We start from the raw sequence: 22,963 nt of genomic DNA, 5'->3' as shown, positions 1-22,963 counted from the left end.
CTCCGAGCCATCAGCACAGAGCCCGACGCGGGGCTCGAACTCACAAACCACGAGATCATGACCTGAGCCGAAGTCAGACGCTCAACTGACTGAGCCACCCAGGCGCCCCCTGCTCAGTTCCTCTGATAGCAGCCTCATGAATTGTCGCTAATGGCCTTGCTCTTGGAACCTTTCTAAGAGTAAACCCGGTCAACCTCCATATGAAAGAGCTATTTTAACTCAGGCAGCAGGAACATTCACTCTCATCAAAAGCGCTTATCCACTAGATGAGCACTCAGAACACTGTTCATTTACCGTCTCCATAACCAACAGAACACTGATGTATTCAATTGGTGAGACGCCACTGGGTGTTAGTCTCACTTGTAAAATACAACCGAGAGATGTCAGGATGTCACAGGGAGAAAAGCGAAGATTTTTTTTTTTTTAAAGCTGAGTGCTCTTTAGAGATCTTAGGTAAGTGGAGGCGTTGGATGGGTGGCTCACTAAATCTGCTCCTCTTCTGTCTGTCAGTACCCAGTCCTTCCAGTACCTTCCTACACCAGCTGCAGGCACCTCCCGAGCTTCTCTGCGGATCTCCTCTTACCCATCATTTCTACTGATTCTTTGCCCTGAAAGTCAAGCAACTGTGGACCCAGAAGGGACACTGGTCTAAACCTATCATGTTAAAGACGCAGGAACTGCGCCCTAGAAAGGCAAAGTAATTACACTGCTCAAGGTTGTACGAATAATTAGTAAAAATAGAGCCACCAAAACTTAATTATTTTAAATGTATTTATTTCAACAAACACACAAAGCAGATCACACTGTACCAAGCACGGTCCCAAGGGCTTTAAAATGATCAATTCGTCTAACCTTCCAGCAGTTCCATGCAATAGTGCTATTGGAACCCACAGATCCGGGGCGCCTGGGTGGCTCAGTCAGTTAAGCACTCGACTTCAGCTCAGGTCACGATCTCACATTTCGTGAGTTTGAGCCTGTGCAGGGCTCTGTGCTGATAGCTCAGAGCCTGAAGCCTGCTTCAGATTCTGTGTCTCCCTCTCTCTCTGCCCCTCCCCTGCTTGTGCTCTGTCTCTCTCTCTCTCTCTCAAAAATAAATAAACATGAAAAAGAAAGAAAGAAAGAAAAAAGAACCCACGGATCCTAATTCCCAGCTGGTGTCCTTTCCAATATACCACACAGCTTCTCTTCTGCCATTACCTTTCTGTCTACTGACGCCGAGGATCAAAGTAAGTGACCAGGCAGAGAGGGTCACCCCAGGGTACAGTGCCCACTGAATGGCCTAGGAAACAAGGTCTCTAACACCTTCCTTATTAGGGAATCTCATGGGAGCTTTTCAGCACTCGCCCTGATCCCTGCGGCCTCTGGCTCTTTCATGACCTCTTCCTACTTAGAAGTCTCTCTTTCCTTCCTGCTGTCCATGCCCTTCTCTTGACGTCCTGCTTCTCTGTAGGCTCCTTCTGTTCTTCCAACTCCTAAAGAAGGGAGGTCTCCAAAGTTCCTCGCAGGCCTCTCCCTAGCTCACCCACCAGCCGCCCTGGAAGGTCAGATCTGGGCCCTAAGCCTGCAGTAGTCACCTCTATGCCAATGGCTGCTGGTGCTTCGTCTTCAGCTGCCCATCGGTCTCAGGGTCCTGCTTCTTCCGTCCTGCCGGTCAACCACTCTTCAAATCCCACTGACTCCAGCTGATAGCGCTCGAATCTGGTTTCTTCTCTTCAGCCCTGCAATCACTCCCTCCGGTCCTCAGGGATCTTCTTGCCTCCAGTCAACTACTTTCTTGAAACAAACCCGATCATTTCATTTTCCTGCCTAAAGTCATTCAGAGATTCTCTCTACTTACCCAATGAAGCATCAATTCCTCAGCACAGATTACAGATCTTTCAAAATCTTGCCCTGCTCACCACTGTAGACTCACGCCTTGGTTCCCTCTCATTCACGTAAATCAGTTCCCGCCAGAACGGTCTCCTTACAGCTCTCCCAAAGTGTCGCCTGAGCCCCCCTGAACCTCTGCTCTCTTCCACAGGCAACGAATGAGGTGATGGGCAGGAAATGCTAAGCATGGTTCCCGGCGCTCGGTTAAGTGCTCACTGAACAGTCATCGCTATTATTACACATGTCGCCACCTTGACCCGAACAACGCAGCGACCCCATTTTAGCCGGCTGGCTGTACCCTGGCGCTACCGCCTCTGGAGAGGCTTCCCGGCCCTTCTGAGAGGGCAGGCCGGGTGCCTCCCCTGCTCCCTCAGCTGCCTGTCACAGCACTTACCAGGTGATAGGAAAACTGTCCACCTCCCTGTCTGTCAGTCTCACTTCCTGCACTGTAGATCACAGAGGCAAAAGACAGCGTGTGTTCGTCTTTTCACGCCTGGTGTGTAAGCACCGTTTCTAGGACACACTCAACGATGCGCCTGGGGGGAACGAGTAAACTTGAAAGCTGCCACAACACTCCTACAGCACGTTTTTGTACTTTTCTTCCGGCTGTACTAGGAGCAGTGCTGTTACCTGTCCTGGGAGCAGCGGTGGGAGACACAGGTGGCTCAGATGGGGTGGACGCCGGGGACGACGCTAGTGGGAAGGCAAGGGCTGCTATGCTCCGCGCTCCATGGGGGGCCAGAACCGGCCTCTTCTCTGTGGAGGCTGGGCTCAACTCCGGTCTGGCTGGAGGAGGATCACGGGAAGGCATTAGAACCTAGGAGATCAATTACAAAGACAAATTGTTATGAAAGAAAAAACAAAAATGGCTGCCCTCGTCAAGCAATACAACGTCACTGACCTTTCTCACAAATTGGATTCAGTGGCATTGGAAAAACCATGTCTGATATCACACAACAGTAGAATTCTACACCATCGCTTTCAAATATGCTCTGATATCTATTAAAAATGAAAGAAAAAAGAAAACTGTGGGTTGGACAATTATTGTAAGTGAACATGCACACCCAAAATCACTCAAGATGAAAAGAGAAAAAACAACAAAAAAACCCTCCACAGCCCCCGAACTATTCAACAAGGCAGTAACTGAAGACAATCAGAACATTCAAAGACCAGGCTTCTAGAGTAAATGATCTCTAGTCATACCATCTATGTGCATAAACTGTAACTTAAAGTTACAGTTAAAGTTAGCCAACCTAAAGTTTTTAAATTAAACATTATGTGCCAGAGGGGAAAGTCTCGTAAAATGATATCAAAATTACCTTCTGAGCTTAAATTGCCAGTGACTATAGGGTCCAGGTAAGTAAAAGTCAGGCTAAGAACACAGGAGACCCAAGGGGGTAGGTGCAGGGAGAAATCCACAGAAAGAAAAGCTGTAAGACCAATATAAACCAGGGAGGGGGCCTCAGGTATTTACTGAAATCACAAACTGGTGTCTATTCTGCAGTTGAGGAAAGTAAGGACAGAGACATTTTGTGACCGGGCACCAGATAACTGACTTCACTGCTGATAGTAACTAACTACTAGATACTTTAGTTCATACAGTTCAGATATTACGAGGCAACTGGTAAACCCCTTCAACAACAAATTTCAGGAACCAAGGCTGAAAGAAGATGAAGCGTAAAATTTTAAATATATTGATCAGACCAAGACAAAATCAACTGACCAACATTTAAAAACTAGGTAGTGGGTTACAGGGAAGGAAAAAGTTCTCCCTCCTACTCTCCAACCTTTCTGCCTGATATCTCCACTCCCCGTAACAAAAAGGCTGATTAACGGAGGAAAAACAAATTGAAGTCTGTGTGCCAGACGTACGCCCAAGTGCCCAAGAAAGAAAGGAGGTGCAAAGAAGGGAACAAAACAGGAGGTTTAATACATTTTAGGCAAAGAAACAATAGATTTGTGAACTGAAAGGACAAAGGGATTTGAACTTGGGGTAGTTAATGGTGAAGAAGTATTAACAAGGTATGTTTGTACAGGCTTCTCCACGGTCTTCTCTCTCTAAATCCCCGTCTTTGGGGCTAAGGGTGCCCTCTCCCCTCCTGGCACAGGGAGGCTACCTTGCCCATGGCAGACTTCCGGCCTGCTTTCAGGGGACCACAGTGGGGGCGGTGTTCTTCTTGCACGGCACTTTCCCAGGTACCATCAATTCAAAATAATCAATATGCCAAAGTGCCATGTTGCATACTTTAAATCCCTACAGGGTCTAATTTTGAGATGCTCAGCTTGAGGTTTCAGGCATTGAGGTGTGGAAGGGAGTGCTGATATAGGAGGCTGGTCCTCACATCTGTGCTGACAGTAGTACGAAGTTCAGAATCCCTGCGACCAGAGCGCCAGCACACGGCAGTGGGGCCTCCTACAAAGTCACTACCAAGTTGAAATAAAGAATGGAGTCTACAGACAGTGGTCGGAAACATTAAGGCACCTGTCAAAGGCTTCCCAGTAACCAGGGGCTGGCTGAGGGGGATTACAACTCCTCTCCTCCTCCTGTCTACACAATCAGCTTTCCCACCATGCTGCCTCTCTGGGCTGTTAGAGCAAGCCTGTTTTTTGCTTTCACTCCCTAGCTCCCTCTCCATGACCTTCAGAGAACTCCTGGCTAAGTTATTGGTACTCAGGTTCTCTCTGACACAGCCCACCCAAAGAAAATGGATCCTCCAGGGAAACAATGGACACCCCCACGCCCCCATTACAGCCTAGCCTGGACAACAGGATCCTTGAATGGCTCTTGTTTCTTTTTTTCTACCCTTAACTACTTTGAAACAACTTCTTTTAGGTGCATCTGTCTGGTCTTGCCCACTTGAAAACAAAACTGCAGAAAATGCCATTTATCCTCTACGAATTTAATCTTGACTTGTTTTGAATTTCTTGAATTTGTCCTATTCGGTAGCACTACTTGGTGAATAATGCTTCTATATACATTTGTGCACAAGTCTTTGCATGTACAAGTGTTTTGCTTCTCTAGGATAATTACTTAGCAGTTCAAAGGGGGTTTGGGTCCTAAGGTTTGAAAGGCTCTGTTTATCTTTCTGAGGAACTGCTGGACTGTTTTAGAGTGCCTGTGCCATTTTATGTTCCTACCAGCAATGCCTGAGGGTTCTCATCTCTGTGTCCTTACTGACACTTGTTCCCTTTTTGTCTTATTCTAGCCACACTGGGTAAGTGGTATCCCAGTGTGGCTTTCATTTGCATTTCCCTAAAGATCAATGGTCCTAAATTATTTAAACGAGGAGACCTTTTGACCGAAGACAGAGATGTTGGAGGTGGGGGGCCAGTTATGACAGGTTACCTTGAAAAACACCTAAAACAAAGGTAAGGTTGTTACACAGATTTCAGTCCCCTCCTTCTCCAAGGGTAAGAGTTTCTACTGACTTGGAATCATTCTCTTCCAGGTTCAGAGGAAGAGACACTTAACAAATGGAGATTTCCCTTATAAATGTAAATTTCCCTTACAAAAGGGACTACACATAAATTCTACTGTTTTTAAGAGCTTCTCTCCTTAGTGCTTTCTCTCAAAAATAATCAGTTCAAATAATCCTTATACCAAAGAGACATATTTGGGGTCACATATTCTGATACCCTTCAATCTATTTTGAGTTCATTTATGTAGCTTAAGGTAGGGGTCTAAATTTCGTTTTCATATGGGAGTATCCTGTTGTCCCAGTACCATTTGTTGACAAGACTATTCTTTTCCCCATGGAAAAAGAATTCCTTTCTTGGCGCCTGTATTAAATACAATTGTACTATTTATAATACGTTTTTGGTGAGGGAAGAAATCTTTGGTTTTGTCATTAATTCCAAACTTTGTACTTCGGCAGAATAAAATTATTTATGTCTTATGCTGCAGAAATAATGTTTATCAACGCTAATTCAAGGATTATCTATGACTCAGTTCAGTTCAAAAACACATAATGTGACAGTAGGGCAAAATCTGTATTTCAGTGGAAAATAAAACACTGTCTAAAGGATCTCTTGGTTATCTAATTCTAGTCTTTCTTGTATTTCAGCTATTGGACAACTCTATCAGTTGGAGGTGACTTATAACAATGCAAAAATAACTTATTTATAGACAGATGTTCCCCTATAGGAACCAGTCTGGCCTCCAGTTGCACATTTATTTCAATGTTCTTCACCTATGTTCTTCAGATTCTCTTGTAAAACAATACAACATTGATTAATGACTAGGATAAAAGCTAATGCATGTTCATTTTATATCTGTATAATTCATGACTGTACCTTTCTTTCATAACTATCTTTTAACATAACCAACTTCAAAGAACTAATGAGCCACGTTTAATACACACTTCCATCCATAGAAGCTATAAAATCAAAGACTTAGCAACATAAAAGAAAGTAAACTGTGTTAATATTTAGTGATAGAAGAACATGGTTAATCTTTGGTAATTTCAGATTATTTTTCAATTGGAAGCTTTTAACATTTTAAGACAATTACAAGGTTAGAAAAATCTAGAAACTTTGAAAAGTAATAGCAGGCAATGCAGTCACTTGCAGTAAGCCCCACATCAGCAAAACAAGACTTGATACCTAACCTACCTGCAGTTACAACCCTCCCAGGAATGTAGTCTTAACCCATCGGTCTGGAATGTTCTGGTCAACACCAATAGGTAAGCTGCCTGTCCACCACTGGTAAGTTACCTTAGCGTGTAACGACCCATTCTTTTCCCCCTTCTGCCTCCAAAAGCCTCTTCCTTCTTGTACAGCTCCTCAGAGCTCCTTTCTATTGCCGGATAGGGTGCTGCCCGATTCATGAATCGTTCGATAAGGTCAGTTAGATCTCAGAAACTTCCTCAGTTGAATTGTCGTAATTTAGCAGATTTGGCCCAGGAACGGAGGGCTCTGAACTGCACTTCTGAAGGCGTTCAGGGACGACGAGAAACACAGGCGTGGCACCCGTGAGCCCCTTTCTGAGTTGTCTCTCTTGCCTTTCCCAAGGGCCCTGCATAAGTTCCTCCCGGTTCTGGGCTCTGCCCTCCTTGCCCTGAGCTCCCGATCTCACTTGCTTTCCAAAGTTCCCCGTTTGTCTGAAATCACTCGCTCCACATGGGGGAACTGCCAGCAGTGTGGACACAATCCCCCAGGTGACTGGAAACCCCGGTCCTCGGCTCTGTCCCCACAGTCCACGTCGGGCACTGCCGCTGGCAGCTGGAGCCCCCGTTTGTTGGGGTCCTGTTGAGTCAACCCCTTCCCCGGCCCAGACTCCACGCTGGGAAACGTTGGAGGCGCGCACAGGACTTCTCTCGGCCAGGACACGCTAACAGCACTCGGTGACTGCACGTTATTCGGGCGCACAGGCTTGCTTGTCGTGTCAGATGAAGGCTGGCGCAAAGACCAGGGCTCTCTGCATTCTGAAGAGTTAGGCACGTGACCTCTGGCGCACCTGCTTATTTTGCGTCTAAAGGATGGCAGTCCCGGGAGCTGAAGCCATCTCTACAAACGGCAACATCTCACTAAAACCACCTAGAATCGCAGTGGCTGTTACGAGGAACGTTCCAGTTAGAGAAGATCACTTAAGAAGTGCACCTGGCAGCAAGGATTCCCAAATGAAGCAAACAGGCTGGGATACGTATTTTAATCGGCAGGCAGAAGCCTCCACAAAGGTTCAAAGTTCCCAAATAGCTTCATTCAAAGATTCACTGTGAAAGCTTATTACAAAATTAAGTAAGTAATTTTTACTGCTTCCCTCTACCCTCCTTTAAATCCTCTTTCTAGTAGTCTTATATCTGCATTGCCTTTACAGGATTGTAAACAAAAGTCAGCCAAGTTAATGACCTTACAGACACCTTGATTGGCCAAACTGCCAAAGGTGAATACAAAAATTAGGGACATAAAAGGTACCTACAACAAAGACTGTAAGACTGATGGATGTGACCGCCCACAGCTCCCCTCCACCCTCCTTGGTCCGATACCCATTCCGGGGACCCTCTGTCCGGACTGCCTTTCCACTTGAAGAGACAGTCAACTTTCAAACTAACACCACCAATGTCACAGCATCCTCTCCCGGTATCTTCCTCTCCTAGTTCAAAGGCTGATCTAGACATCATAGTTAAAGAATTTCCTAAATCCAAGGAAGATCCTCAAAAGTTTTTAATACACAGATAACCTCTTGAGATTAATGGATTAATAAAAAGGCAGAAAACAGGATAGGAGGCCACCATTCATGATCATAGCTGAGGACTCGGAAAAGACTTAGAACCAAGCCTGTAAATGGTCGGCCAACTTGATGGCCTTACAGACACCCCCATATTTACCTCCCAAGGAAGGCCTCTGCTCGGGTCCTTCCCAGTGTTGACAAGACTATGAAGGATTTTCGGGTGAACTGCTATGAGTCCCTTAAAACAGCCAAAGGGAAACTAAAATTAAAATTAATTTTTAAAAAACCTTGCCAAATTTTGTTAAATCCCCCAGCTACACTCTCCACTTTAAACTCCACTCAGGACCTACAGGTGGGATCCTAGAAAAACAAGGACCCGGCTAACGGTAAGATTTGTACCACAGTCAGCTCCCCCAGATCTCTGCCTGTGGTGCCCCAGAGAAAAATCAAAATAAACTATCTTTTGCACTGTCTCTGGGAATGCCTCTTCAGTCCAAGGGGTCATCCAATACTCCCAGAAATATTTGTTTGTCCTGACCAAAAACTTCCTGGAGGAACTAACATTCCTTCCCTGTCCCTCTGAGAATCAAAAGTTCTATAAACTTCAGTGAGGGAATTATAGAAAAACAAAAAGGGTAATGAAAAATCAAATATTGGTAGAAAAAGTTTTAGCTGTCTGAGCAGATAAACTTAACTTATTCCAACGGATTTTTCATTGGCCTAAATTTTAAATAGCCTTTCCCCTTTCTGATCTTTTACAGTAAATGAGTTTACATTATGATATGTCTCAGGACTATTTTTAATTTACTTATTTACTTATTTACATACTTACTGATTTATTTATAGGCTCCCTACCCAGTGTGGGGCTTGAACTCACTACCCTGAGATCAGGAGTCATCTGCTCTATTGACTGAGCCAGTAGGTGCCCCATCATGGCTAAAGTTTTAAAACAAACATATGAAGTCTCTGTTTGCATCTGTCTCAGTGTTCATGTAGTGTCATAGATGTGTGTTATTTTCTACCTCTGGATGGCAATATCAAAATTTATTTGTAATAGAGTTCTATTTAATTGGCTTAAACATATAAACATTTATATAAACTAAATTCTCAAAATGTAATAGAAAATAACCCAAATGCTTTTCAGGTTCATGTGATCTAAGTATTATATGATATAAAAGCTAGTTTACGTTTGCCGGTTGATTGAAAATAGGCATGTCTCCAGAGTTAACAGCATTGTAATTCCTTCTGGGTTTAGTAATCAGCTAAGTCTGTGATGTCTTTGTTACAAACTCTGTCACCTAGAAAAATAAGCCAGGATGATGACCGAAGTTGTCTAACATCTAATGAAGTGTTTGTAGTTAATCTAAACATAGTTGTTAACAATAAGTAAATTAAATGGATGTAAGTAAGATAAAAAGGTTTTAGGTACATTTCTGAAACAGTGTCTCCAAATTTTTTTGTAACCTACAACCTTAAAGTTTCACTAAGTTAAATTTGACTATACAGATCATTTCCTAATAAGATAAAAACACTGAAACATTAATTATTACATACAGGTTTATGCACTTTTTCTTCCTTTCGTGGAGGATTAAAGCTATTTTAGTCTAGTACTAAACACGTTTTATCCCACACTGAGAAATGTTCCGTGAAAAACCACGTTTCTACAAATTATAAAGCAAAGATGCTAATGTAAAAGATAGTTCATTATTGCATATTTCTTAATTTTCATGAAAAATTAAAAGAGGTTAAGGGTTAAAAATCTAATATATGTGATTAAAACTACCGGAAATAATAGGGAAAGGAGTTTTAGGTGTGATCAGGACTAAGATTGGAATGAATTTAATTAATGAGTTTTACTTTCATAACTAAAATTAGTACAAAACTAGAATTCGGTTTTCTCTTTGTTAAAAGGACCAAGTTTTCATGGACAACTGGCCTGCTCTTGTTAAGAGATTATGGAAGGTTTTTCTTTACCTTTTTCAGTCATCTGCCCAGAAGAAAGAAAGATTTTGTGTCTTGTCAAAGCAATTTCCTGTGGTTCATGATCAGGTCTTTTGTTACCTAAGAAAGCTATATCTTCTCTATTAAAAGAGCTAAATTTAGGGGCTCCTGGGTGGGTCAGTCCGTTAAGCGCCAACTTCGGCTCAGGTCGTATCTCACAATTCCGTGGGTCCGAGCCCTGCATCGGGCTCTGTGCTGACAGCTCAGAGCCTGGAGCCTGAAGCCTGCTTTGGATTCTGTGTCTCCCGCTGTCTCTGCCCCTCCCCCGCTCACACTCTGGGTGTGTCTCTTTCAAAAACAAATAAACCTTAAAATAATTTTTTTTAAAGGCTAAGGTTTTTTTTAAGTTTCTATATTTGCCTATGAAACCTTTAGTTGTTACTATGGTAATTGGATAACTAAGTATTACTTCATTTAGTATTTGACTAAGTGTTCTAAAACCTTTTGATATTTTTTGACAACCTTCCAAAAATCAAATTCTAAATGAAGTCCTTTTGACCTCAAATTAACATTGGGATTTTTCCAGAGCATCCTTGGAAAAATCACACCAAAAAAGTATTCTCCCTCCTTATACAAGAGAGCTGTTAAACTAATTAGGCTTATTTGATATCTTAAATTACAAGTAGTGTCAAATAGTAAGTAATACTAAGCTTTCTTTATTATAGTTATACAAGTGTTCTGGAAATTTTATGAAACCCCAAAGTCTGATACATCTTTTTTTGGTTTTGTTGTTTTAGAGAAAGAGAGAGTGAGCAGAGTACAGGGGCAGAGGGAGAGAAAGAGAGAGAATCCTAAGCAGGCTCCACGCTCAGTGCAGAGTCCAACTCGGGGCTCGATCCCACAACCCTGGGATCCAGAATCAGACGCTCATCCAACTGAGCCACCCAGGTACCCCCAGTCTGATGTACCTTCGTATAATGTTATCAGTCATAAATTAGCTATTATCTTAAAATGTATGTCACAGAAGAAAACAAATTTCCTTGTCAATTCCATTATAAGGAACTCAATTAGATCTCTTAACAATTACTTTTTAAAAAGGCTTTTCTAAGTTATTTATGACAACTATCGTTCTGACACTTTTGTTTTTCTAGTTAGACAATGATTTTATTGCTCGAGTACAAAGACAGATTTATACAACCAGGGCAGAGGCTGAGGCTAACTGGTATTTCTAACTAGGGGAGAGGACTCTTTTGGTCTTATAATACTGAAGCAACAAGTGACTACGGCTCTCGATCAGAATCGGTCGTAACTTAGCATCCTTATCCTTTCTCTTCCTCTCAAGATGCTTTCAAACAGCAACAGCTTTCTTAATCAAATGGTGGAGATCCTCAAGAAGATCAGGAGCAAGTCCTTTAAGAATTCTCAAGATTTTATTGTCACAGAACGTACTCGAGTCTCTCTGGGTCACACCTACTTGTGAGGGAGTCAGGCCCTACTTGCCCACTTTGTGGAGCTGCTCCTTCATGGACTCAGATGTCAACTTCAACCAGGCAGGGGCGCTGCAGTGGTAAGGCAGTAGGGACTGGGACACGCCCTTCCCAGGAGTGAGGACGCGACCCATGATGGTGGCGGTCAGGCAGCGAAAAAGTGATCTTTTGCAAAGGTGTTCCTGCCAAAGTATTTCATCTTGAAGCAGAGTCAAGGAAAGGACTTTGGACGAGCAGAGGTTTCCAACAACCAAAGTTAAAACACTGGAAAGCAGGACTGGTAAGAATTTCCAGAACTGATGGAAAAACCGGATTCAAGCAGAACAAGAACTAATTACATGGAACCGAATGAGCTGAGGAGGATGATTATGATTTTTAGGACTTCTTGTTTGAAACAACGCTGTCTTTCCAGAATCAAAGAAACCTGTTCTCTGAAGCTACCTACGTGTCTCTTCACCTATAGAATGTATATGGTTTTGTGACTGGTACGTTCCATTTGACTGATGACAGACCCCACTGAAAGAGTCACCTTTTTAAGCCAAGTGGCTTGCCCAGTGATCTTATGTGAGTTTCAGCACAGACCCCTCCTTGTTCAGCTAAAAGATAATCCAGGCCTCTCCTATTATCACGCATTAACTTTGGCCACAAAGTCTAGCCGTTTTTGCCAGGCAGGCCTTGTTTCCAGCAGCAGGCTCTGGAGCGTGTTCAAGCGATGTTCTGGGTCACAGCCCCATCTGCACTTTTTCCGGCCAAGGAAACAGTGATCTACCAACAGAAGCTAATTCTGAACTCTGAATGCCTCCCGGTCAGCCTTTTTATGTCGATGATATAAACTCAGGGACGTCGAGCCATGAGGTGTCTCAGTCTGTTTGTGAACAGTCAGGGGCAACGGGAGATATCCTAAGGGGTGTTGTTTGCCAACCACCCAAGCATTCATGGGCCTAAGGAGAGTGAAAACCACTCCAGACAAAGACAAACTGTGAGGGCACAGACCATTCCTGCTGAGGCGGTTCTGTGAACAGACTCATTCACCGGGATTGCTACATTTCCCTGTTCAAGCCAGCGGTCAGCCTGGGTTTCAGTGCCTTCAGCCCGAAAGGAAACGTTCTAACGGTGAGGTTACCCCCGTTAGCAGTGGCCGGGGACACACACATGAGGGTGTTATTTTCTGGACCAGGGTCAGAGTACAGGACAGAAAGACAGGAAGAGAGGGTTTCGTTTTAAAGTATGAAATATCGGTCTGGCCTCTTGGGAGGAAGCAGTCTACCTCGCGTCCACTGCTTCTCTTCCTCGTCAAGTCGGTTCAGAGGCTTCAGAGTCTGTACAGAACCAGATGTCAGGCGCGGCCTTCTTCAGCTGTGACACACGTATCCAAAGTGCAAGTCCCTGAACTTCAGTGAGGACGACCTGGTACAGGACCTTTACAGGAGATTCAAGGGTGGTCTTTGTTCTCAGCGGCCCCTAATCAAGGTGGGAGAAAACTGGAAATGGCAGTTTGGTGAGTCCTAGCCAGATATTTGAGGAAACTAGAAGAATTCAGGATCAAATCGGATTTACAGGTACATAACAAAACCTCAGAGACAATTAACAGGACTACAGTCTAATGTCTACACAAGTGCAAACATAATTTTTCTCTCTACAATCACCCCCATTTCTTTATCAAAGATAATAGAAAAACTAATTTGTTTGCATTAAACATGACCTAATTATCTACCTAAGTGCAGCAAGAGCAGTGATTGGACATAAAAGTTCTTTTAAAAATTGTTTTGTTGAGGGGCTCCTACGTGGCTCAGTCGGTTAAGCGTCCGACTTCAGCTAAAGTTATGATGTCACGGTTCGTGAGTTCAAGCCCCGCATCGGGCTCTGTGCTGACAGCTCGGAGCCTGGAGCCTGCTTCGGATTCTGTGCCTCCCTCTCTCTGTGCCCCTCCCCTATTCACACTGTGTGTGTGTGTGTGTGTGTGTGTGTGTGTGTGTGTGTGCGCGCGCACGCACGTCTCAAAAATAAACGTTAAAAAAATTTTTTTTTTTAAGTTTTGTTTTGTTGATACCTTTGAAACAAGGTGCCAGATGGATGTTCTTTTCACCAAGGGGCTTTACTGGATCCATAAAGTCAATTCTAGTTCTCTAAACCTATCTCGTCCTGAGTCTGCGCACATCTCTTTCAAATATGATCATGCAGTCAAAGCCTTGGGAACATAACCAGTGTTGTCAACTGTGTCCTGTTACAAGGAGAACAGACCTTATGCAAATTTTGTCCTTTTAACAGAGAGAAAACCAAATTCTAAGTTTGCACCTAGTTTTGATATTAAAATTTATTTAACTTGTTTAAACGTATTCCAATCTTAACCAGCCAGCCCTGTTCATGCATAAAATCCCTCTCAGAAATTCCTTTCCTACAAACCTTCGACAACTTTTTTCTCAACAAAAATGCATCTCCATTTCTCATACTGTCTTTTACTGAAAAGATACATCCTACTTTCTTTTCACACAGAGATGTTTCCTTTGTTATTTCTAGTAGGTTTAAAAATATAGTAGCATGTTTAACCATAAGTACCCTAGTTTTTAGTAAAAATAAAGAACTAAACAATTATGAACTATTATGTTAACATTCTGTGGCTTAGCAAAATTTTTTAAATACTTTTTATTATTTCTAGAAATACATGCTTTCTCGTAGTAAAGTTTTCAGTGTGACAAAGGACGTTTACTAAGGGACCCATTTATCCTCCGCTCTTTTGCAGAAGGAAGCCTGGGTTTAGTAAATAGTGTGTTAGTATTTTATCTTATTTGGAAATGATCTGGATAATTAATGACTACCCATTACGTAATTTAACATAGCAAAACTTTAAAGTTTCAAGTTACCAAAAAGATCTGGAGAAACTTTCTAAAAATTTCACCTGCACACTTTTGTATCCTATTTACATCTATTTGCTTGTTCTTAATTATGTTTAGACCACCAGCAGAAACTTCATGAGACATTAGACAAAGTCAGACATCATCCCAAGCTATGTGTCTCTTTTCCTTTTTTGAGAGAGAAAGGAAGCGTGCAAGTGGCAGAGAGGGGCAGAGGGAGGTGGGGGGAGGGAGAGACAGGGAGAGGGAGGGAGAGAGAAGGAGAGAGGGAGAGACAGAAGGAGAGAGGGAGAAAGAGAAAGAGGTGGAGAGAGAGGGGGAGAGAGAGAAAAAGAGGGAGAGAGAGAAAAAGAGGGAGAGAGAAAAAAAGGGAGAGAGAAAAAGAGGGAGAGAGAGAAAAAGAGGGACAGAGAGAGAGGGAGGGAGGGGGAGAAGGAGAGAGAGAGAGAGGGAGGGAGAGAGAATCTTAAGCAGGCTCCATGCTCAGCACAGAGCTTGATGAGGGGTTTGATCTCACAACCCTGAGATCATGAGTAGAGCTGAAATCAAGAGTTAGATGCTTAACCAACTGAGCCACCCAGGTGCCCTCCCCAACTATGTTTCTTGATGACAAATTCTATAAGCAATAACAAGGACTTATTTGATAATAAAACCAGGTAGAGTAAAAGTTGCATGTATTGTATTCAATGCTGTTGGTAACTCCAAAGACATGACCATTTTAATTAAACGAACAAACTTAAAATGGCTTTAATACTGAATATTAAATTTATATGAACACTTACTTGTTTAAGCCAATTAAGTAGAGTTCTTTTACAAATTAGTTTTGGCAACAGCATCGGGAGATAGAAAAATCCCACACATCTGTAACATATATGTATGGATACGTATAAACGTACAGATAGGGGCATCTGGGTGGCTCAGCAGGTGGAGCGTCCAGCTCTTGATTTTGGCTCAGGTCATGATCTAACGGTTTGTGGGACTGGGCCCCTCATCGGCCTCTGTGATGAGCCTGCTTGGGATTTTCTCTCTCTCTCTCTCTCTCTCTCTCTCTCTCTCTCTCTCTCTCTCTCTGCCCCTCTGCTTGCACATGCACTCGCGCACTCTCTCTCTCAAAATAAATATACATTTAAAAAACACAAAAAGCAACAAACAACAAAACCATACAGGCAGACATAAACAAAGACTTTATAGCTTCATTTTGAATTTACTTCCATGAATGAGGTACAACAATACAAAACTTACCAGTTATGAAAGTACAGTTAGAATAAATTACGGTTACCCTGCTCTAATGGTTAAACCTTTTTCGACTAATATTTGTGGAGAAGACACTTAAGATTTGTATTTTTCTTTGACAAGTAACCTATGGAAGCCATGGAGAAGTCTTTTTTTTTAAAGTCTCTCCCTCCCCTCTTTTGCTTCCTTCAGGTAAAAATTACCTCTCTGAAGTTTGATTTCATGATCCCAGGGTCGTGGGATCAAGCCCTGAGCCGGGCTCCACACTGACACGGAGCCTGCTTGATATTCTCTGTCTCTCTCTCTGTCTGCCCCTCCCCTGCTCGCACAAACACACTCTCTCTCTCTCTTTCTAAAATAAAATTTAAAAGAGAGAGAGAGATGATCAAGAGTTCACCTTTATATCTCACAGGCACAGGGAAAGAATCTAAGTTCCTCCAAGAGGAACGTGGGTTCCTAAGGACAATACTTACAAGCCTTTTGAGATAAATACGGGAGGATTTGGGATTGGTAAAAAGGACAGGTTGCCTATGAATTGTGTCTGGGCTGTGTGTCTGGGTTTGCAAAGATCTGTGAGATCAGGCGAATGGTTAGCTCTTCCTCAAAGACTTGGGTCTCCTCGCAGCCTAAATGAAAGCCATTGCAGCTTGAACCACCCATCCAACCACGTTATCCTTAGTTTGCTTTTTGTATCAGGGAGATTTCCAACAGGGAATCAAAATTCTATGTTCTAGATTTTTTTTTTAATTTTTTTTTCTTAACATTTATTTTTGAAAGACAGAGAGAGACAGAGAGAGACAGAGTGCGAGCATGGGCAGGGGAGAGAGAGAGAGAGGGAGACACAGAATCCAAAGCAGGCTCTAGGCTCTGAGCTGAAAGCACAGAGCCTGGGATGTGGGGCTTGAACTCATGAACCATGAGATCATGACCTGAGCCAAAGTTGGAAGCTTAATCGACTGAGCCACCCAGGTGTCCCTATGTTCTAGATTTAAGAGTTGTCTGCCTTTGGAATGTTTCTAGTCAATTTTCCACAAAGGCTTCAGAATGTTTTCTTTCCCTTTGTCTACATTTAGCTTAAGGAAAAGACCTAAAAAAAATATCTATCAGGCTCTGAATATCAGTTTCCAATCTGGCCCCCCCAAAATTTTTTTAATGCTTATTTATTTTGAGACAGCAAGAGAGAGCTCCTGCTCTCAAACAGGTGGGGAAGGGGCACAGAGAGAGGGAGACAGAGAGTATCCAGCGCAGGCTGCAAGCTCAGCATGGAGCCCAACAAAGGGCTTGATCCTAGGACCTCGAGATCATGACCTGAGCTGAAATTAAGAGTTGGATACTTAACCAACTGAGCCACCCAGATGCCCCTCCAATCTGGCCAACTTTCTAATCACAGAGTCATTAAATCCTTTCAAATATCTTGTCAGGTTTCAGACAGGACAAACGGTAAATATTTCTGGCAATACTAAACAACCCCACGGGCCTCAGAGGGTGTAAAAAAAAAATATTATCTTCAAAAACTCTAGAGTCACTCCCAAAGATCAATGCCCAATGGCCTGGATTTAGAAAGAAAGGGACACTGTGAAGTTTATTCTCTTTCTCCACCAGGCACTACACTCAGAGATCCAGGAGAGCTGACTCTGGGAAGGATCGTCACCCTTAGCTGGTTTGTCCAGTTTTCCGGGGTCCCATCTGTAGATGTGGTACTTAGCACAATTTGGCAAGATTTGTCACTAATTTTTAATTTCCCTTGGTCATTTAAGGGAATAAGGTAGCACTTTACCAGAATGTAAGAGTTTTGTCAACTCTGGGAGGGTGTCCCCTATGGGGCCCTCCTTTAACAGGTGATATCAAGGTGTCTGTAAGGTCATTAACTTGGCTGACTTTTGTTTACAATCCTGTAAAGGCAATGCAGACATAAGACTACTAGAAAGAGGATTTAAAGGAGGGTAGAGGGAAGCAGTAAAAATTACTTACTTAATTTTGTAATAAGCTTTCACAGTGAATCTTTGAATGAAGCTATTTGGGAACTTCGAACCTTTGTGGAGGCTTCTGCCTGCCGATTAAAAAACGTATCCCAGCCTGTTTGCTTCATTTGGGAATCCTTGCTGCCAGGTGCACTTCTTAAGTGATCTTCTCTAACTGGAACGTTCCTCGTAACAGCCACTGCGATTCTAGGTGGTTTTAGTGAGATGTTGCCGTTTGTAGAGATGGCTTCAGCTCCCGGGACTGCCATCCTTTAGACGCAAAATAAGCAGGTGCGCCAGAGGTCACGTGCCTAACTCCTCAGAATGCAGAGAGCCCTGGTCTTTGCGCCAGCCTTCATCTGACACGACAAGCAAGCCTGTGCGCCCGAATAACGTGCAGTCACCGAGTGCTGTTAGCGTGTCCTGGCCGAGAGAAGTCCTGTGCGCGCCTCCAACGTTTCCCAGCGTGGAGTCTGGGCCGGGGAAGGGGTTGACTCAGCAGGACCCCAACAAACGGGGGCTCCAGCTGCCGGCGGCAGTGCCCGACGTGGACTGTGGGGACAGAGCCGAGGACCGGGGTTTCCAGTCACCTGGGGGATTGTGTCCACACTGCTGGCAGTTCCCCCATGTGGAGCGAGTGATTTCAGACAAACGGGGAACTTGGGAAAGCAAGTGAGATCGGGAGCTCAGGGCAAGGAGGGCAGAGCCCAGAACCGGGAGGAACTTATGCAGGGCCCTTGGGAAAGGCAAGAAAGACAACTCAGAAAGGGGCTCACGGGTGCCACGCCTGTGTTTCTCGTCGTCCCTGAACGCCTTCAGAAGTGCAGTTCAGAGCCCTCCGTTCCTGGGCCAAATCTGCTAAATTACGACAATTCAACTGAGGAAGTTTCTGAGATCTAACTGACCTTATTGAACGATTCATGAATCGGGCAGCACCCTATCCGGCAATAGAAAGGAGCTCCAAAGGGCTACAGAAAGAAAAAGGTTTTAAATGCAGGACAAAGAAATTATAAAGAACAAAAACAGGACTATTTCAGGCAAGATGGCCTCCCTTTGGGGAACAAAAGGGTCTCAATGGATGACCTCACTGGTGCAGACGGGGGAATTCCAGAATGACCTCTTAAGATCAGTCCTGGGGAAGGGTGAACTGCAACTGGGTTAGATACTAGGTCCCAGTTTGGCAAAGTGGGCCTAGCCCAGGTGACTCCATCTGTGGTAACCACGGGCTGCGCATGTGGGCCGGCTCCAGGGACGTCTGCTAAATCATCGTTCCCCTTAGACACTGGCAGAGGCACCCAGAGGGAGAAGCACTAAAGTCATCATTAGGTGGCTGACTGGTGAAGGCAGAAACACCATCTATTCTTACAGGTGTCTGGTCCTGACAGGACAGCAGAGGAAGGGGATGTTTTGTTAACCGGGAAGGCGCTGGGAGCCACCTCCCTTGCTGCTGCTGGAGGCGGGTGTCCTTAGGAGGCACCTTTTTGTCTTTTCTTTTTTTTTCTATTTTTTGAGAGAGAGAGAGACAGCGTGTGACTGGGGGCGGGGAACAAACAGTGAATCAGAAGCAGGCTCCAGGCTGCCAGCAAAGAGTGAGATCACAAACGGTGAGATCATGACCTGAGTCCAAGTCGGATGCTTAATCCACTGAGCCACCCAGGCGCCCCAGGAGGCACCTACTTGTGACGGTACAGCCTGTAGTGGCGCCTGGCGACCTCAGCACCCCGTCCCTCAACGACACCCCCCCCCCCCCCCCCCGCAAGCACCCCCGCCCACCTGGTCTCCAGAGCTCTTGCTGGGTGGTTCCTGAATGGGAGAAGTCTCCTTTCCCAACTCCTCTCCTGCAGGTGGAGTCCTCACGAAGGCGGGAAACAGCCTGCTCCGGGAAGAGTGTCTGGGGGCCGGGGTCCCTGTGGGCTCCCTCGGCGGTGGGCCCCCAGCCGAGGAGGAGTCGAGGCCCGCCTGGGCGCCCCCCCCCCCCCCCCCCGCCCCGGGCTCCTGCCTCCTGGGGGACACGAAGGGGGTCAGGCCCGGGCTCCCCGTAGTCATCGTGTCCCGCTCTCTGCCCAGGAAGGGGGGTCCTTTCCTAGATCTTCGGGGGGGGGGGGTCCCTCCCCCCTGAGTCCCGACGCCGCGTCCCCGGTCAGCAGCGTCTCCCCGCCGTGCAGCCGCCACCCGGGCCTCCGGACAAAGGTGAGTGGGGACCCGACGGGGCCCGCCCTGCGGGGCTCACAGCTCTCAGAGCGAGGGTGGGCAGCTCACCAGGTAGCAGCGGCACCTCCCCCCCCCCCCCCCACCAGGCCAGGTCACAGGCGGCCCGGCGACAGCAAGCGCCCGTGTGGTCCCCCGCAGGATTCTAGTAGTTTCCACGTCGGGTGAAGGACAGCGTTGGCGTGCTTCCTCCCGTCAGCACACTGGCCGCGGGCCCCACCTGCAAACAGAGGTCTCCAGTGAGGAATATGGCGGCAGCCAGCATCCCCTACAGAAAGCACCCCCTTCAGCCGACAGCCCAGCCGCGCCCCGCCGGCCGCCCCGCCCCGGATTCTCCCCCCTGGCCCACCGTACCTTCCAGGCCCTCCTCGTGTCATTTCACTACGTGAAATTACTAAGCATTCTTTCCCAGCTGTGTATGGCTTTTACACTATTTGTGGCGCCGTGCTCCTCACCCAAAATTCAGGTATTAAAGGTTTACCTAAGGAACAGCACCATATTCCTGTTGTTAAATTGATTTTTTTAGTCTCACAGGTGATTCTGATGATAGATCACTTGCCAGGGAAGTCTCAAAGGAGAGAAAAACCTGTCCTCAGTCTAGGTCTGTAACAACTAGCTCTTTTTTTTTTTTTTTAATTTATTTAAAGTTTATTTTATTTATTTTTGAGAAAGAGAGAGAGAGGGAGGGAGAGCATGCACACGTGAGAGAAGCAGGGGAGGGGCAGAAAGAGGCAGCCAGAATCCCAAGCAGGCTCCATGCAGTCAGCACACAGCCTGATGCGGGGCTTGGACTCATAGACCGTGAGATCATGACCTGAGCCGAAATCAAGAGTCGGACCCTCAATGGACTGATCCACCCAGCTGTCCCTAAACTGATTTTATTTTTTGTCTCACGGGTGATTCTGATGATTGATCAATTGACAGGGAAATCTCAAAGGAGAGAAAAACTTGTCCTCAATACATTGGGTATGTAACAACGAGGTTCAATCAGACTCTAAATAATGAGCTACAAATGCTTTCAGTCGGCAAAGACGACCGGTATCAGGGCCGTGCCACCCCCCCGTGTGGCCTGCAGACACGGTCGTGCAGGGCCACAAGTGTGGTGACCCGTCCACGACAAAATGACAGAAACTGAGACTTTCAGAACCTTCGGCAGCAGTTTGTCATTCCCTGAAATCCAAGGGCAAAGTCACTTTTTTATTCTTTTTATGTATTGATAGAGATCTCTTTCCTAGTGAGGGCTCTGTCGGGAAACTGTTACTTTCCTCATGGTGATAGTACTTCTAACTGGAGGTAAGAGAAATGGTTAAATACAGTTTAAGAGTCATCTCTACTTTTACCTGTACACACATCATCAAGTTTTTGACAATCGTTCGGGGCGCCTAGGGCGGCTCTGTTGGTTACATGTCTGACTTCGGCTCAGGTCCTGACTTGGCGGTTGGTGGGTTTGAGCCCCGTGTCGGGCTCTATGCTGACAGCTCAGCCTGGAGCCTGCTTCAGATTCTGTGTCTCCCTCTCTCTCTGCTCCTCCCCTGCTCATGCTCTCTCTCTCAAGATAAACATTAAAAAATGAATGAATGAATCATTCAATGCCGGGGCACCTGGGTGGCTTAGTCGGTTAGGCACCCAACTCTTGATTTCAGCTCAGGTCATGATCTCACAGTTGTGAGATGGGAGTCTCACGTTGGGCTCTGTGCAGAGCATGGAGCCTGCCTGGGATGCTCTCTCTTTCTCTCTCTCTCTCTCTCTCTCTCTCTCTCTCTGCCCCTTTCCTCTGCACTCGCATGCATGCACTCTCTCTAAGTAAATAAACATTAAAAAAATTGTTCAGTGACTCTAGAGGAAAGTCTAATTGGTCCAATTTAATAGGAATTAGGTATAATAGATATGCATCTTTCCCCATGAGTAAGCTAGCAACAAACTAATTCAACTGAAATGACATTTTCTCCAATGTAAATCTACTTTTTAAAAATTACCTTAATAGTTTTAGCCTTTTATTTTCTAAAAAAAAGCTTCACCTCAGATATAGAGAGGGAAAAAACCTCCAGTTGAACATAAAACAAAAACTAGCATCTCTAATTAAAATCAAGAGATGATGAAGGGTGTAGAACAGACAGATAATCTTGGACTCCCACATCTACTCTGAAAAATATTGCCTTTATTTGTAAAGATACCACTATGTCCCTGAATGGCCTTTAAATGAAGACCCAGTCTAGAAATTTCTTTCAGACACATATGGTAGGATAGACTTTATTTCCCTTGAAAAACTGTTAGGTCATCTTTTGAACAGAGTGATCCCTAGAAGCTGCCATGTTTCCTTTCTGGCGTGGGCCACCAGGTAGCTCAAATGCCAACTTGTAAAACTGTGTCAAGGAAACCACTGTACAGAAAGAAGGCTGTAATCCTGGAGCAAGTGGCTGAGAAGAACTTTCCAAGGCAGAAGCCTTGACAAAGCTTAAAGCAGTTTTCAATCAGGTACAGACTTCGATACACTCCTCGGGTAGATCACCTGTTTGCTCTGCAAAAACCACCTGAATGGTCTGTATAGACAGACATACCTTCTGCAGAGATCTTAATGCTAAATAAAGAAGTTTGAAAAGGTTTCCAGCAACTAACCATTCTTCCGTGAGGCCAAGTTGCCATAATTACTTCAGACTCTAGAAGACCCACTCAACACAGCTCGCGAAGAGACCAGAGAACACTCTCCCATGTTCCTATGTTCTCCACAGTCCCAGCCCGATCTGTGACGGAAGTAGGAACCCCATGATAGTTGACAAATCAATGAAATCATCATCAGCATTTTGTCAAAGGTACAGAGGATAGAGAGGGAAGACAGGCAAACTGCAAATAACATCATGGGGGCTCAGGAACGCAGGAATTTTAAATTCATGGAAGAATCACAAGAAAAAGACAAAGAGGAACGCAAAAGTGGGGATTTGTGAGAAAAAAAAAAAGAGTGCCTAAACATTAGTAATCTATGAGGAATGACAGGGCTCTTCCAGTGGTAGCACTTCCTGCAGTAGCCCCTATATACTCTACGACAGTGCTCGTAATAAGTCAGCTGCTTCATGGGGCGCCTCGGTGGCTCCGTCTGGTAAGCGTCCAACTTCAGCTCAGATCATGATCTCACGGCTCGTGAGTTTGAGCCTCATGTCAAGCTCTGTGCTGACAGTGCAGAGCCTGCTTGGGATTCTCTCTCTCTCTCTCTCTCTCTCTCTCTCTCTCTCTGTCCCTCTCCTGCTT

General features: G+C 45.0%; 1 protein-coding gene, 3 long non-coding RNA genes and 1 pseudogene across 6 annotated transcripts in view; 1 reads left to right on the top strand and 4 right to left on the bottom strand.

The window, feature by feature from the left end:
• KIAA0319 (KIAA0319 ortholog) overlaps positions 1-2,638 on the bottom strand; it is a 61,485-nt gene extending 58,847 nt beyond the window's left edge. The window contains 2 exon segments of the mRNA XM_045057056.1: positions 2,264-2,405; positions 2,500-2,638. The gene's annotated coding sequence lies outside the window, so the exon portion shown is untranslated.
• Positions 2,639-2,768: 130 nt separating this feature from the next.
• Positions 2,769-19,422, bottom strand: LOC111560406. 3 transcript variants are annotated; one of them, XR_006597497.1, is made up of 5 exons: positions 19,286-19,422; positions 17,523-18,480; positions 13,517-13,687; positions 12,734-12,947; positions 2,769-2,868 (listed from the first exon to the last, which is right to left on the bottom strand). It is a non-coding gene; the product is annotated as an uncharacterized LOC111560406 (long non-coding RNA). The 3 variants fall into 3 exon arrangements; XR_006597495.1 differs by lacking the exon at positions 19,286-19,422 and having other exon boundaries at positions 17,523-19,246; XR_006597496.1 differs by lacking the exons at positions 13,517-13,687; positions 19,286-19,422 and having other exon boundaries at positions 17,523-19,246.
• LOC123385276 lies at positions 10,298-12,723 on the bottom strand (annotated as a pseudogene).
• LOC123385278 lies at positions 19,416-20,219 on the top strand. Its single transcript, XR_006597499.1, has 2 exons — positions 19,416-19,702; positions 19,862-20,219. It is a non-coding gene; the product is annotated as an uncharacterized LOC123385278 (long non-coding RNA).
• LOC123385277 overlaps positions 19,701-22,963 on the bottom strand; it is a 42,858-nt gene continuing 39,595 nt past the window's right edge. Inside the window, exons 3-4 of the long non-coding RNA XR_006597498.1 lie at positions 20,075-20,201; positions 19,701-19,940 (exon numbers count right to left, since the gene is read on the bottom strand). This is a non-coding gene — a long non-coding RNA (uncharacterized LOC123385277). The remainder of the gene's footprint in view (positions 19,941-20,074; positions 20,202-22,963) is intronic.

Source organism: Felis catus, chromosome B2 (assembly GCF_018350175.1).
Source record: "Felis catus isolate Fca126 chromosome B2, F.catus_Fca126_mat1.0, whole genome shotgun sequence".
Taxonomy (NCBI): Eukaryota; Metazoa; Chordata; class Mammalia; order Carnivora; family Felidae; genus Felis; species Felis catus.
Note: the sequence above shows the minus strand (reverse complement) of the source record. Positions and strands in the feature narration are given on the sequence as shown.